The following is a 17,407-nucleotide window of genomic DNA, read 5'->3' as shown; positions in this document are numbered from 1 at the left end:
ACTTAGAATTAAAATGGAACTGATGGTCTTGCCTTGGCAGACAAGAGGTTATAACAAATCTCTGACCACATATATACAGACACCACGGTCGCCAGCTAAACCACACACATGTGGCACACTCAGAAAGCTCCAGTGAGGCAGCTGCCAAGAAAACAGGATCCTTTTTCTTCCACTCCTAGGAGACTGAGCAAACCCTAACTTTTCACACAACAGTTAAAGGAACCTGCATCATAGTTAACAGATTAGATTGTCATCTACCCAGGATTTCAGTTAAAATTAATATGTGGAGAACCTTCAGCCTCAGTAGGAAGCAGGTTATCCCCCATCCAGACATCATTCGTTCCCCCCACTGGAGTATCAGTGAGTTTCAGGGAAAGAAAATGTGCTACATTCCTAGATGTTTACATGAGGATCTCTGCTTCTCTTGAGCCTAGTGAGTGAGTATTTTTTCTCATGTCCTGAGTGTTCATTTTTTGAGAAGTCAAACTCGTTAGCCACCCCTGAAGCAATCAAGATTCAAGACACCACTAATTAAAGCTTCAAAGATGCAAACTACATGTAGACATTGGTGGATTACTGAGCATCCCTGGGAGGCAGGAGGAGAGGGAGGAAGCCCCACTGTGAATGAGAGGCCAAGCTAAAGGAGTTCAGACAAGATCCATCCTGGCGGACTGCCAGCACGTTCACATGGTGGGTCCCTGAATATGGCAGGTCCTGAGAACTAGTTCTGTTAACCACTGAGCAGACAAATGGAACATGGAGACAAAGGTGGGCTCCCATGTTCTTGAAAAGCCTGAATGGGCTTTCACACCCTAAACCAAACCAAACCAAACCCAGCGCCATTGAGTCGATTCCGACACATAGCAACCCTATACCCTACAAAGACTAAAAAAAAAAAAAGAATCAGTTCTGACTCACAGCTTTCCCATGTGTTTCAGAGTAGAACTGTTCTCTGTAAGGGTTTTCAATGACTGATTTTTATAAGTAAACCACCAGGTTTTTCTTCCAAGGTACCTCTGGGTAGATTCAACTTCCAACCTTTCAGTTAGCAACCAAGTGCGTTAACCATTTGTACTACCCAGGGACTCCTACAAAAGCTAGGATGGGGGAATTATGAAATTTTGGGGCATAGTCTTGTCTGTGTTCCTCTGTTAGAATTCTGTAGACTTCAAATGGCTCCCCCTGGGTCCTGTCATGTATTAGCTATCTGTTGCTTCATAATAAACCATCCCAAACTTTAACAACCAAAATCATTATAAGTCTTTTGGTCATCTGGGCAGTCCTGCTGATCTGGGCCAAGCACAACTAATCTTGGCTGGACTCATTCATGGTGAGACAGCTGGCTAGAATGAACTCACTCTGTGTCTGATGGTTGAATGGTTGTAGACTGACTCAATGGAGGTGATTAGGCCATGCGTTTGTCATTCTCAAGCAAATAAGTCTTGACAAGTTCTCGTAGTGGTAGCAGCATCTTGAGAGGGTGAGCATTCAAAGCCTGTGAAGGACTAAGCTCAGAAATGGCCTACCTTCACTCCGTTGCATTTGATTACCCAAAGTAAGTCACAGGTCAGTTCAGATACCAGGGCAGGGAAATAGACTCCACCTCTTGATGGAAGTTGCTGGGAGTCACATTGCAAGAATTGGTATACTAAGAACGTAAGATTTGTGGCCATTTTTTAAAATCAATCTACCATACCCACCTAATCAGTGGCAATGTTAGCAGCAACCATTCCTATTTTGAATTCCTGGATTCCTTCTATTATGCTACAGTAAATTATATAAATCCCAACCCACATTTTACTGCATCAAGAAAACAAAGAGCATGGTAGCTTTAGAGTTACGCTCGCTGGCTGTTACAAGTTTTCAGGATTTCATTCCTGTGTGACTTTGGGCAAATAACTTATCTGTGGCTTCTGTTTCCTTGACTGTAAAATGGGATTCAAAACAGGGCCCAGGTTACAACAGTGTTGTGAGGGCTAAATAATATATATGAAGCTTTGAGAAAAGTGACAGGCACTTAAAATGTTAAAAATATATCATCAATATTTAAAAAAAGGACTTCCAGTACATCCTTTTTCCTCATTCACATCCCTTCCTCTATTTACAAGGCCCTTTGTAAATGCTTCAGGCCTGGCACACAGGACTTTCTCCCTTAGCATCTAGTCAGCCCTTTTCTTTTGCCCTGTGCCCTTCCCACATCACCATGCAGATGGCAGGCCCGCCTTCTCCTACTATGACAAGTTTCTGGGTAGAAATGCTTGTGCATTTAAATTCCCAATTGTCAGGGCTGGGGACTGCGTGCAGGGGCTGTCTGCCACTTCCCATAGCCCAGACTCTAAGAGCCAGGGGTTTGCCTTGCTTGTTAAAATGTGGTACAGGCTGGGATTCCTCAGGCCTGGGATCTAGGCTAAGGCCAAGACATTTGTCGCTTCCACTGGTTCGGGAATCTGTTCTGCTTGCTGTTACTAAGGAACTGTGTGTGTGTGTGTGGTCCATATATACACATTTAACACACATTCAAGGTTGGGTGGGTCTTGCACATGTTCACACTCACAAAAGTTCAAGATTTGGGAGAACACCACACACATTCTGCTATGGGGGTAGGGACAATAATAATCAAGAAGCCAATTGTTGCATAGATTTTTCCAGAATGGCCTTATCTAAAAAAACACACTGTCTCGTAGAGCTGGATAAGAAACACAGTTTTGTCTTCTGCTCTTCTCTAGGACAACACAATTGCTAAGGAACAGGACTTCGTAAACACTCTTGTCCATATGAATATATGTACTGATGTAGATTTAGTTATCTTTTTTCTTATTTTTATCTTTAGTTAATATTCTTCTCTTATTTTTTGAGTTCAAAAGGAGCTTAAAGATTATTCTAGACCCTTGTTATTCAAAGCATGACCTGCCAACAATCAGTAATATCAGGGCTACTTAAAAACTTGTTAGGCCTACCTCAGACCTACAGAATGGAACCTGCATTTTCACGAGCCTCCAGATTCTATGCACATTAAAATTTGTAAAGCACTGGTATAAGATAAACCAACAAAACAACCAACAACCAACATGTTGCTGTTGAGTTGGTTCCGACTCATAGTGGTCCTATAGGACAGAGTAGAACTGCCCCATTGGGTTTCCAAGGAGCACCTGGTAGATTTGAACTGCCAACCTTTTGGTTAGCAGCCAAATGCTTAACTATGACGCCACCAGGGTTTCATTCACAAACATCAGAATGCTACATAATTGTCTGGAGGGCTTGTTAAAATACAGATTGTTGGCCCCACCCCCATAGAAATTCTGATTCGGCAGGTTTGGGCAGGGGCCTAAAATTCTGCATTTCTATGAAATTCCCAGATAAGGGAGATGCTGCTGGTCCAAGCACCACACTTTGGGTAGTGAGGACTCATGCCTTCATCTCACAGCTGGGAAAATGAGGACTGGGTGGGTGTGGGTGCTAATTAAATTCCCAATATCTTACAATTATATAGAAATCAAGACAGACCCCGATCTCTTGGTTTCTATAGCACTTTTCAGAGTACTTTTCACCACGTGATAAATACTGCTTTCAACTGGATTATCAATGTTTTTTCTCCTTTCACATGACTCCCACATTTTCTTCTTCCATACGATTTATAGCATCCTTTTCAATTTCTAACGATAATTCTGTTTCCTTAACCCATTTCAAACATAAATTTCATTTTATCCTGTGATTTTTTTAGAGTCTTTACAAAGGGCCAAAACATGTTGCTCAAATAATGTACATTGAACTAAACTTTCTCCTCCTATTTCCTTTCTCTTTCAAAAGCTCCCCCACTTTAGCCTCCCTCATTCCTTCTGGTTGGCACAAATAGTTAAGCACTTGGCTATTAACAGAAAGGTTAGCAGTCTGAATCCACCTAGAGGCACCTCAAAAGAAAGTCCCAGCAATCTGTTCCTGAAAGGTCACAGCCATTGAACACTCTATGGAGCCCAGTTCTACTCTGACACACATGGGGTCACCATGAGTTGAAATCCATTTGACAGCAACTGGTTTGGTTTTGATATTGTTTTTTAAGTCTTTCTTACTCCAGATAATCACCTCCTTCAGGGTCTGCTCTGCCATCTCTGTTTCTATCATCCATCCTCCAATCTTCCTATCTTTTTCTCCTAATATATCTTCTTTCTTTGCACCAGCCACTGTAAAGGTGTTTTTCCTGTACTTTACCTCCAAGCGACTCACTTCCTCAGTGAACATGAAGTGGTGAGTGGGAAGGGAGGAAACAAAAATAGCTGGGCTTTGAGGACAGCAGTTAAGAAGTCTGAGGAAAGTAAACAGAGGTGAGAGCTGTGGAGTTAAACCACTTTCCATTTCCACCTATACTAAAACTGGCCGATGAACACTCAAGTTCCTGGTTCAGAATCAAAGAGAGACAAAGTGAAAATTAAACAGAGCCACACCTGTAAAGGCATGTCATTTGTCCAAAAATAACTGTGTGGGAATTGTTTCATTGGAAGGTAGAGAGAGTTTTAAGTTTTAAAAAAAGAGGAAGAATAAGATTTTAAGAACCATTGATATATGTTGGATGGGGCTTCAAAACAGACCCAGAGGCTCTAATATGTTAAGTAATTACCCCCTCCTCTCCTTCAGGACTCTGTTGCCACTGCTGAAAATACTTGAGCCCCATGGGGTGGTGGGAGGGGGAAGTCTTTTGAGTAGGATTATCAGATTTAGTAAATAAAAATATAACTCATTGCCATCGAGTCAACTCCAACTCATGGCGAACGTAATTGTTAGAGAGTAGAACTGTGCTCCACAGGGTTTTCAGTGGCTGTAATGAATTGGAATCAACTCAAAGGCAATGGGTTAATCTTGCAGAAGTAGATCCCCGGCCATCTTGCAAGGCAGCACTGGGTAGATTCCAACCACTAACATTTTGGTTAGTAGCTGAGCACTTGACCATTATACAACCCAAACCAAAACCAAAAACACAAACCCACTGCTGTCTAGTCAATTCTGACTCATAGTGACCCTATAGGACAGAGTAGAACTGCCCCATAGGGTTTCCAAGGAGCATGTGGTGGGTTTGAACTGCTGACCTTTTTGTTAGCAGCCTCAGCTCTTAACCACTATGCCACCAGGATTTCCTTACACCACCCAGGGGCCTAAAAATACAGGAAGCCCAGTTAAATTTGAATTTCAGATAAACAATGAATTGTTAGTACAAGTATGTCCCATGCAACATTACTAAAATTTTATTTTCCATTTATCCGAAATTCAGGTTTAGCCACCATCTTGTATTTTATCTGGCAACCCTACTTCTGAGGCAGAAAATGAAAAACCATACAAAATTTTACCAAGGATGTAAGCAGGCAAGTGATGGAGTAGGAGAGGAATTTGAAATATATGTATCTGGCAAAGGACTCACTTCTAGAATATATCTATATACATGTAAAATGCCTTCAAATCAATAAGAAAAAGACCACATGATTTTTTTAATGGGTAAAAGATTGGAATGTGCTTTTTTCAAAGGAAGATATGTAAATGCCCAGGTCAAAAGTTACTCAACTTCACTTCATCAGGGAAGTGCAAATTAAAATCCGAGTGAGATTTTCTCTCACACCATCAGAAGAGACAGACAATTCTAAGTGTTATGAGAAATTGGAGCAAGTAGAATTCTCATCATCTGCTGGTGGGAGTGTAAATTTATGTTACCACGTTGAAAAATTATGTGGCAGTATTAATTAAAACTGAACACATACATATCCTTTAACCCAGCAGTTCCCTCCTAGGTACGTATTCAGCAGAAATATGTGCATTTTTTCATCAAAGTCATGTTCAGAAATGTTCATAGAGCATTCATCATAATAGCAATTACTGGAAACGGTCCACATACCTACAGGAACAGAATAGATAAACAAATTATGGTATGTGCCAACAATAAAATATCCAGCCATGAGAATAAACAGTACGATAATATGCTACAACATGGATGAATCCCACAAACAAAATTTTGGGATAAGAAGACACAAAACAGCACATACTTCATGATTAATTTTGTAGAGAGTTTCCAAAACAGGAAAAACTAATCTTTGGCGTTAGAAGTCAGCATAGCAGTTTTCCCTGGAGGGATGGTGACTGGAAGGGGGAAGCGGGACTTTGGGGGCTTTGGAGGCTGGACATACATGGTTTCTTGATTTGAGTGCTGGTTTCTGCTCGTTTTGTGAGAGTCATGGGGCTGAAAACACATGATCTGTAACCTCTACTAAGAGTACATTATACTTAATAAAATTTGTATTAAACCTCTGAAAGACGTTACCAAGGTGAGACTGGTACTTTCTGAACCAGGTCAGGTTGTGTAACAGAATCTATATTATTATATCCTAACCATCTTCACCATAATCATGATGCCCCATTAAGTGAGAATTTGCCAAGGACTAAGCTAAGTCATCCACCACCCATCTTTCAGTTTGTCGTACTGTGGTAACTTATGTGTTGTTATGATGCTGGAAGCTATGAAACTGGTGTTTCAAATGGTGGAGAGGTTGCAGTGGAGCTTCTAGACTAAAACTGGAGAGAAGAGCCTGGTAATCTACTTCAGAAAATCACCCAGTGAAAACCCTATGAATCACAACACATTATCGAATACAATGCTGAAAGATGAGCCCCTAGGATAGAAGGCACTCAAAATACTTAGTGGCCACACTATGGACTCGAGTATATAATGAGTGTCACAGTGTAGGACTGGGCAACATTTTGTACTGTTGTATGTGGGGTTACCATGAGTCAGAACCAATTCCACAGCAACCAACAACAAACTAAGCTGTAGATATTGTATTAGTTATATAGTGCTGCTATAACAGAAATACCACAGGTGGGTAGCTTTAAGAAACAGAAGTTTATTCTGTCACAGTCTAGTAGGCTAGAAGTCCAAATTCAGGGTGTCAGCTCCAGGGGAAGTCTTTCTCTCTCAGTTGGCTCTGGAGGAAGGTCCTTGTCATCAATCTTCCCTTGGTCTAGGGCCTTCTCTGTGCAGGAACCCAGGTCCAAAGGACATGCTGCTTTCTTAGTGTTATGAGGTCCCCCTCTCTCTCTGCTCACTTCACTCTTTTATCTCTCAAAAGATAATGGCTTAAGACACAATCCAATCTTGTAGATTGTTATGCTTCATTAACATAACTGCTGCTAATCTCACCTCACTGACATCATAAAAGTAGGATTTACAACACACAGGAAAATCACATCAGAGGACAAAATGGTAAACAATCACACAATACTGGGAATCATGAACTAGCCATGTTGACACACATTTTTGGGGGACAGAATTCAATCTATAACTGATAATTTGTTTATACCATCTCATTTGACCTTATTAATGCTCCCAAGAAGGCTATAAGGTAGCAATTCTTTCACTTTTACAGGTGAAGAAACAGATGGAAAGACGATCACTGGCTTATCCAAAGAAACACAGTCTCAATCTGGCAGAGCCAACTTCTGAAATGAGGACCTGATTCTAGAGCAGGTACACTATTCTCCAGAGGAAGCCAGGATAAATCTACATTTAGACAGCAGGATTTCCAAAGAAGAAGAAGTTTAAATTTCTTCTCTATCACTGACTTTCTGAGTCCTGAGGTGCCATAGAACCCAAACATTCAGCCACCTTTGTTCTGAGACACATGCCTAAATTCCAGATTTAATTCATTTGCCTAGAGTTAATTCATAATTTCCAACAATCAACTCCCAGTTGAACAAAGGAAGAAAAATAAATTCCCCTTCAGTATCTGAGTCATTGTCACAGCCAAGTACCAAAAGAAAAAAAAACAGGCTTTAGCACTCAAGCAAGAAGTCCTCCTATGTAATCCCAACAAATACATACACTCCTCGTAATGTTGTATTCATGCATCCATAATACAAGTTCTTCTTGCCAGTGTTTCTAAAAATTTAGGGTGGATAAGAATCACCTTGAGAGCTTGCTAAACAGATTTCTGAACCCACCCCAAAGAGATTCTGATTCAGTAGGTCTGAGGTGAGCCTGTCAATTTGTATAAGCCCCTACAGGGACATTGGTAGTAAAATTTTTACCTTCCATAAAGGAGACCTGGGTTCAGTTCCAGGACAGTATATCTCATGCACAGCCACCACCCATCTGTTTGTATGTTGCAGTGATGAACATGTTTCAGTGGAGCTTCCAAACTAAGACAGGCTAGGAAGAAAGGCCTACGAGTCCAAAGATGAGCCAGTAAAAACCCTCTGGATCACAATGATTTGATCCTCAACTAATTGTGAGGATGGCAAAGATTAGGGCAGCATTCCATTCTGTTGTGCATGGGGTCGCCATGAGTCAGGAGCCAACCTTAAGTCAACTAACAATAACAATAAGCTCCCAGGTGCTACTGATGTTCCCTTGGACCGCACTTGGATTAGTGCTATTTTATGCAATGATAAACAAGGTGGAAGAAATGCCCACCACAGTTCTGTTGGGAGATTGACTTCTCTGTTCTTGCCACTATTATTTACAGCTGGTACCTCAAGCTAAGTCCATGTGACAGTATGAGAGGCCAACCAGCCTCCCAACCTTGCTCAAGCTCTGTCCTGATCATCAGGGTCCTCTGTCTTTATCATCATTAGTGTCACCATCCCTTATTCTGTCACAATGAGATTATTGATCATGCTGCTTGCCCAGGGTCTGAGCTTCCCCTGCCCTTTGCTCTGCTCTGAATTGCAAGGCCTCTAGGATTCACCTTCCTTCCCATAATGTGCAGGCTTATTGCTTTGGGTTTGCTTTGTGCCACAGGTTAAAAAACACAAGCAAACAAGCAAGCAAACATTAAAGTCATGTCTTGGAAGTGACTAGTGGTTTATTATTTTTGCTTTGCTTTTTTTCCTAATTCAGGTATTTTGAGAAGATGAGAACAAACTCACTGCCCTACGCTGCAGGTGAAGGATGCTATGGTGTCCTGAAGCACTTCCCAGCTCTCTCCTTTTCCATTCATCTCTAGAAAGTCAACAGTAGTTTTCTCCACAGATGATAAGCTTGAACACAGTCCAGTTCTTTCCCAAAGAATTTTCAGGTGTTTTTGACAGATAGGGTGCCAGCTTTGTTGAAAGATACGGATAGCCAGCTTCCTTACGTCAAGAAGTAGTCAATCTAAACTAACCTAGAAAGCACTGGGCTACAGGAAACAAGACCTCGTCTCTGCCTTTGTGCCCCACATCCAGGTAATAAACCAAGGTAATACATGTGTGGAGAGATCACTATACCCTTGATCTTGTTCCTAACTGGCTGTGTCACTCTTGGAGAGGCCACTGAACTCCCCTTACTTTCAAATGTGAAATAGGAACTTGCTTTAGGTGATCCCCAAGATCCTTCCATCTCTAAGAGTTTGTAAAGTCATGAACCTACATACAGAACCAAAGAAAATATCCTCCTTTCCAACTTACTCTTGGCACAAATGATGGTTTGGCTTTAAGGAAATAGACCCTCATGATACATAGGTCAAAGTGAGATGTTGAGCAAAAGGACTAAATGGCAGAAAAAGTAGGTGCAAAGCATCAGCAGAGGAGAAAGAGTTTGGATTCCTATTTCTCCCTTTGATGTCCACAGAGAAAAAAGTGACAAAATCCACCATTATGTTATCCAACAATAATATCAATCAGGAATTATGAGTCCATTTTCATATTCTGTTGTTACGGTAGCAAAAGCAAGTAGCCAGCTTCTTCCCAGCCCTCATGGGTAGGCAGCATCCATCAAATCACAAAGACACACCCACTATTCAAACTCAATTTGGCTAAAATGACTTTTTTATGAGAACCCATGAGAAAATGGTTGACTTCCAGCCCTTATGTTATCAGAGTTGCTTGACATTGAATTACATGGGCCTGGACTATAAATCTTGACTTCAGCCTCAAATGCAAGGCATTTGATGTGTCTGGGAACCTGCTGCAAGAAAGAAATTAGCTGTAAAACAAAGTAAAATGCCTGTTCCCATGGGAAGACTAGCAGGACTGCTAATAGATCATGTGTTCGTTTGGAAGACACTTGTTCCTTTGGTCAAACAGCAACGAATATTTTCACTTTCCACTGCCTGAACAGGAAATACGGTGCTAAGGGCTGATAGACAGGGCAAGGCATCATATTAATTACACGGTCAGTAAACACTTGCTCGCCCGTGTTTCCTAACGGTAGGAATGCTTCCTGGTTGGAGATCAGCAGTGGCGCTGGCCTCCGTTAACTTATTTTACTCTTGTATAAATGTCTGGGAAGATGAAGTGCGTTTTCAGAGATCCCAGATTGAGAGGAGGATGGGAGTAAAGGGCAAGACAGGCCCCCTTTCTCAACCTAGGAATGTTGAGAGCAACTCCTGCTTGTAACCCAGCAGCCGCTGCTACAGCCGACTGCCCCCACGAAGACAGGGTGTCCGGAACTTGGAGAGAGCAACGTGGTAGTGTGATTTGCTGCCATTTGGAAATTCTTCCTCTGAGTGGCACTGGGCACTTGGAATGTGAATAATAAACAGAGATTCAGGTTTATTCTAAAGAAGAGAAAAAGCAAAGCATTCTGGGAAAGATAAGTGGTAATCAGGTCAAACACCTGCCACCTCAACTACTCAGAAATCTCTTCTCTGTGGTGATTGCACAGATGGACAAAGACCACACACACGCCTGAGCTTATCACTAAAACAAGGATTCTCAAAGGGTGGTCCCTGGATAGGCAGTCTGGGCATCACCTGGGAACTTGTTAGGATGGCAGAATTTCAGGCCTTACCCCAGAACTGCCGAATGCAAACCCTCTGGATGAGCTCAACAATTTGAATTGTAACAACTCTTCAGGTGATTTTGATAGCCATTAAGATCCTCACACCTGTTGTATTTATGACATCCAGGCTTGAAGCCCAAACTCTGTGCCATGTTCTACAAGGCCTTTATGATCTGGCCCCAACCTGGAAGCTCCAGCCACAGAAGCCCCCTTTACGTACCTCTGACACAACCAAAAAACCCATTGCCATCGAGTCCATTCCAACTCACAGCGACCCTATAGGATGGAGTAGAACTGCCCCCATAGGGTTTCCAAGGAGCAGCTGGTGGATTTGAACTGCCGACCTTTTGGTTAGCAGCCAAGCTCTTAACCACTGTGCCACCAGGGCACCAGATAGGCCTGGTTTATTCCCTCCACAGGGACTTTGTGCTTTCTGTTCACTCTTCTTAGAATGTTTGTCCCCAGACCTCCTCATGCCTTGTTCTTTAGCTCATTCAGGTTCCTGCCCAAATGCCACACCTTATATAAAGTAGCCCTCCACACATACACCCCTTTTAGTATCTGCCAACAGATACTGCCTACTGTTGATAGCCTAGCAACTTTCCAAGTTTCAGATCACTTTGTCTATGTATTTCTTTGTAAACTTATGGTCCATCTCTGCCCACTAAAGTGTAAAGCTCTGTCTCAGCCTCCTGGTGTTGCTGTCACAGAAATACCACAAGTAGGTGACATTAAAGAACAGAAATTTATTTTCTCACAGTTCTAGAGGCTAAAAGTCCAAACTAGGGTCTCGGCTGTGTCAGTTCCTTCCTTGTAGGTAGTCCCAGGCATTCCTTGGCTTGTAGATGATTCTCACATGTCATCGTTCTCCCCGCTGTGTGTGCCTGTCTCTGTCTAATTTGCTCTTTTTATAATTTAAAAGTGATTAGAATTAGAACTCACCCTATTTGGATACGATATAATTAATATAACAAAGAAAACTCTATTTCCGAAAAGGATTACACTCACAGATGTAGGGACTAGAACTCCAACACACATTTTGGGGGGACACAATTTAATCCATAACAAGCTCCATCAGAATAGGCAAGAGATTCTTCATGTCCGTTCTCCCAGTAACTGCCCCCACTTAGAAAAAATCTAGCACTCATATCTTCTTCTCCCTTCCCTTCTTAAAACCCGTCCTCATTTACATTATGTTACAAATCAATGCAAATGAACAGGAGATAAAGAATTTACAATAATGAAAAATTATTTAAATTTCAGGCATCATTCAATAAGCGATTGTGTAGTATTTTCGGTGTTGGGCATGTAAAATAATACCCCTGTGGCATCTAGGATGGCTTGTAATATTTACCTATACCCATTGACTCGTTGCAGTCAAGTCGATTCTAACTCATAATGACCCTATAGGACAGAGTAGAACTGTCTCATAGAGTTTTCAAGGAGCACCTGGTGGATTTGAACTGAAGACCTTTTGGTTAGCAGCCGTAGCACTTAACCACTATGCCACCAGGGTTTCCAGACACAGAGTTTTCAAGGAGCGCCTGGTGGATTCAAACTGCCAACCTTTTGGTTAGCAGCCATAGCACTTAACCCTAACAGGGTTTAAATTTGCCAGCAGAGGAGCTCTAATCTTGATGTTGTTATGCTAGCTTCTCATGGAAGCAATTAATCATTCACCTCAAGTGGAAGGCTTCCTTTTCTCTAAGAAACTTTATCTGTTATGAGCTGGATAGGTAAACCATATCAAAAGTCAGCAGCTACAAAATTATATATCTAATTCTCATATATCTTTATATTTTATATCTGTCTATATTTTCGCTTTAAATATCCTTTGCAAAGTTTAACTTAGAGACAGAAACTTGAACTTGAAGAGCTGTGCATCTAAGCAAGACTTAGATGACTGAGCGTTCAGAGGCTTGTTCACAATGTAGCAGGTCCCTTCATTGGCCTTTCAACAAAATATGCTTGCATGGCATTACTTTCACCTCCATAATGGCTTAAATGCTTCCAAGAGCATTAGAGTCACTCCCTCCCTGCAGAGATGGAAGAATAACACAGATGACAGTGCATTTAGAAGGGGGCAGACAATGCCCGCGCTTGCTCCATTACTCTGTCATCGGAGATATCAGCTCTAGGCTGGGCGCTGAGCACTAGCCCATGTAGCCTGATATGAGTTCATGGGGCTGGAATTCAAAACACTAACCAGCTGTGGGAACCCAGTGAGAAGCTTGTCACACTGAATGGTGTCCAGATTAGAGCTGTGAGAATTTGGGAAAATCCTTCTTGCTAAGTAAGTTGTCTTCTTTCTTTTTTTTTTTTTTTTTTTGTGTAAGTTTACAATATTTGTTAGAATCCTGAACTCCTAGTCATGCATATTAATAAATAATGTGAAAGGGCAACTCAAACAATATTTCAGGGGAGCAATCACGGAAATTATAATACTGGGTATTTGATGGCCTTGTAATTATAATTTTTAGGTGTGATAATAGCATTAGGTTTATGTAGCAAAAATACCCATAACTCTTTCGAGATGTGTACTGAGCAATGTAGGGGTGGAATGACATGATATCTGGAATTTGCTTTAAAACAACTCATAAAATAAAAATAAAAGGAATCGATGAAACAGGTGTAATCTGGGGTAGGTTAGGGGAGATCAATAGATGACTGTCTCTCCTTTAATAACTTAACATCATAAAGTTTTAATATAAAAAAATGAGAATAATGCTAGAACAAAGGAAAACTTCTTTAAGTTACGTAAAAATGTCTTCTGAACTAAGGATTTTCTCAAGGCCAGCCACTGTCAAATAAATAATCTGCACATTCAGAAAATGAGAAATTCGTGTTGTCAGGTGCCCAGGTCTGAAGAGCACCTTCTGTGATTTGTGCGTTGGTAGGAGTGGGCAGAAACGTTTAAGTAATTGAACCAGAAATTGTAAATAGCATGTTGCTTTATTTGGTACTTATGTAGTTGGAAACCCTGGTGGCATAGTGGTTAAGTGCTACGGCTGCTAACCAAAGGGTCGGCAGTTCGAATCTACCAGGTGCTCCTTGGAAGCTCTATAGGGCAGTTCTACTCTGTCCTGGAGGGTCGCTATGAGTCTGAATCGACTTGATGGCACTGGGTTTGGTTTGGTTTTGGTTTGTTAGTTACTGATTGTAGCAGAGGCTTCAATGGGAATAGGCCAAGATGGAGACTTGGGAGTCCCGGGTTTACTGGAATCCGCTCCCCCCCCCCCCCCCGCCCGCCCCTAGTCCCTGTGTGACTTTAACATCTCCAGGCTATAGTTTCCTCACCTGTAAAATCACAGGGCGGCACTATGTGATAACACAAATTCCGGATTACTTTGGCAGATCTTCTATAGTAATCTGGGAGATAAAAAAAATAAAAAGGTCAAGTTCTAGGTATGAATTGGCAAATCAGGCCATAGCAAATTAACTAAGCCTCTATTGAATTCCCAGCACAGGAAATCCAAGTGTAGCAACCTCTGTTTTTAAAAAAGTCCAATTGGCAAATGAAGCAATGTGGAAAATAAAAACGTTCCAAAAGAGGTCTTAACCACAGGCGTAATTCCAGAAAGAAAAAAAAGAAAATTTTCATCAACACAAATATTTTATGCATTTGTGTTCCTAATTTTTTTAAAAAACATGTCATTGACCCTGATTTATATATCAAGGAAATTTTAAAAATTTTGTTTGTCTCTTCACACTGATTGAAAACGGTATAAAACCTGCACTTTTAGTACACAATCACCTGGAAGACTTAAAACACAGATCCCAGGTTCCCACCCCCCAAGCTTCTGACTGAAAAGTTCTGGGTCAGAGCCCTAGAAACTGCTTTCCCAACAAGTTCCTGGGTAAGGCTGATGTTGATGTCACTGGTGTGGGGACTATACTTTGAGAGCAACTGACCCAGATGGATGTAGCTTAGAGGTTAAAATAAAAGAAAATTATAATTACTCCACACTGTTCTACATAGTCTCAAGCCAGCTAAACATTTTGGACATCAGGTTCCTAAGAGAAGAGAATCTATCTGCCCATGTTGGAAACCAAAACTCAATGTAGATAACCCTTGGCACAAATGGAATCACTCTAGGTTTGAGCTCAGCTGTACCAGAGAGCAATCAACTCAAAATTAGGGAACATGTTACCCAAATTTCAGTCTAAGGAAGCTTATTTGGTCACCACAAATCCCGGTCATGTTGGTACACAGTGCACCAAGAATTTTTTTTTGGTGGTGGCGGGGGGGGGGGGGTGAGGTTGGTTTGATGTCCCTTTGTCATGACTGCCATTAGCAACTTGAAAAAGGATCTAAAAAATATCTCGTTTCAGAGTGTGATCTAAAGTCCCACTGACATGACCCAAGGAAGTAAGGTTCACCACCTTACTGTGGCCATTGACCTCTGTGAACCATAGTTTGGTCTCTATAACCTCTGGGTCTTAGGACAACCTCACTGGCCCAGGCCTCTGCTTTCGTCACTGGACGCTTTGATTGTCCCTCATATTAAGGTGATGATGATACCGAGAATAAAGAAGTCTTTCAATAGTGATTTCCTGTATCACACTTATCCCTGCTCAGAAAATTCTTCCCATTCAAATGAACTGTCGTCACAGGACAGTGGAAGATGGGAGGGAAGGAGGGAGAGTGGATGAGGCAGGGGGAGGGGAGCCGCTCTCAAAACCTCTCCATGTAGAAGATGAGACAGGAATAGGAAGAAGAGAAGCCCAAGCCTGGCTATTTTTAAATTGTAATGCAGGAGGCCCTTTGGTCCCCTCTCATCTTTCTCTCAAGTCCTCAAACAACTTGAATAAGGCATAAATTGCCTGGGCAGTTTATTCTGTCTGCATTTCCTCTGTTCTCAAATTGGCAAAGGAGGAGCCAAAGTCAGGGGAGGAGGAAGGGTGGGTGCAATCTGAGCCTTTCTTTCAAAATCTGCGATGCTCTCTCTCAAAGTTGTCTTCCATGGGGTTAAAGCATTGCCTACCAAATTATGTCTCTGTGGGAGGATCCAGAGGGAAAGAGGAAGAAAAATTTACCGGGATTTGAGGTAGAAGTTGAGTCTTGGCACATAGGGGCCAACACTATTCCTGCTCCAGAAAAGGGGACAACACTTTTCTACCGGGGGGGAGCCAAAGTCCCGTTTTGGTCCTGTGATGAAGTGGCAAGTTCACTAAGGACACGATGGGCATTTTAGCAGCTGTCCTGGCTCCCACATCCAGGCAATACAGGGAGAAGAAAATCACAATAATGACTCTGTCAAGCCAAATAAAGGCAAAAGAAAATAGCCCTCATGTTGATATGGAAAAGTCTAGGACGGGACAAAGGCAACTCTCAATTTCCCTCTGACCTACTTACTTTTATATTCAGAGGAGTGTTATCTGTACCGGGAAAGAGAACTGACACTGCTTGAACACTTGTTGCCCTGTTTTATTCTCAGGTGCTTCCACAGGAGAAAAGAGAGCAGGCCCAGGTACACTTCAGGCCTCAGACCACACTTGGTTTGCTCAGGTTTCCCCGTACACAAAGGACTCAAACACTTTTCCACAGAGACCTGGCCAAGCAGTCCAGCCAGATTTTGAGTAGCCACTGAACCCGGCCGGGCACGTGAGCTCGCTGAACCATCCCCATGGGATTTGTATCATTGCTGACAGAAAACGAAATAGAATCAGAATGATGTAGTTAATCTATGAAAAATGAATAGTTCCAAGACCTGGCTTGCCTCGTGTGAAAATGTCAGTGCGTTGGCAGTGTGTTAGCAGTGTGTGGCCACCACAGGGGACTTCCTGGGGCATGCTTGTCTGTGTTTTGTTCATTTTTGTGGAGGAAACGCAGTCGTCATCTGCAACACCTGGGAAGCTAGGAACACCAGTGGTGATCCATCTGACCTGCTCCACAAGGAGGGTCCAATCACTGTGGCCCAGGGGAAATCTGCCAGGCCACATGAAATGCCAGGGGCGGACAGCACAGCCAGACACCCAAGCACGTGGGTGCTCACCTTGCCCAGCTATTCCCACACCACCACTATCCATTTTTGCCAGACTGCAGTCTTTCTATAGGTCACTATGACTCGGAATTGACTCAACGGCAATGGGTTCGTTTTGCTTTTGTTTTTTTGTTTTTTTTTTTTAGTGGTACTCTTTAATATTTTTTTTTTGAGTTAATTTGTTGCTTAAATAAAGTTATTTAAAAGGAAAACTATAAATTCTTGTGAATGATGGAAACAGAAGCATGTGAGAAGCTCCCAGAGAGAGGGATGGAAACTCTGCACTGACCCTAGGCAGAAAGCCGTCCTGCCATAGCCCCCAAGTCCAGGCCTGCTTCTCTTCCTTTAAAGGGACACTCCAAGAGTTAGAGAGGTGATGAGGTGGTGACTAATCAAAGACCTGAAAGATACTGAAAAGGGGCTGAGAAAAAATCTTACCATGGAATTCAGTTACATAGTTATTTGTCAGTATTCTGAGTAAGCCATCTCAAGAAATACCTAAAGCCATATAAAGCAGTATTATCAAACTTCTTTTGGCCATCACCCACTGAAGAAATGGATTTTAAGTTGCAAGTCAATACACACACATATATGTATATGTGTGTGTGTGTATATATGTATATATATAAACTCATTCCCATCGAGTCAATTCTGACTCATAGCGACACTATAGGACAGAGTAGAACTG

At 42.0% G+C, this 17,407-nt stretch overlaps 1 long non-coding RNA gene across 1 annotated transcript in view; it reads left to right on the top strand.

The window, feature by feature from the left end:
- Positions 1 to 12,916: 12,916 nt before the first annotated feature.
- Positions 12,917 to 17,407, top strand: part of LOC126067731 (uncharacterized) — a 31,084-nt gene continuing 26,593 nt past the window's right edge. The window contains exon 1 of the long non-coding RNA XR_007515460.1: positions 12,917 to 13,028. This is a non-coding gene — a long non-coding RNA (uncharacterized LOC126067731). The remainder of the gene's footprint in view (positions 13,029 to 17,407) is intronic.

This window comes from Elephas maximus, chromosome 25 (assembly GCF_024166365.1).
Source record: "Elephas maximus indicus isolate mEleMax1 chromosome 25, mEleMax1 primary haplotype, whole genome shotgun sequence".
Classification (NCBI taxonomy): domain Eukaryota; kingdom Metazoa; phylum Chordata; class Mammalia; order Proboscidea; family Elephantidae; genus Elephas; species Elephas maximus.
This window is presented reverse-complemented; position numbering and strand designations above follow the sequence as displayed.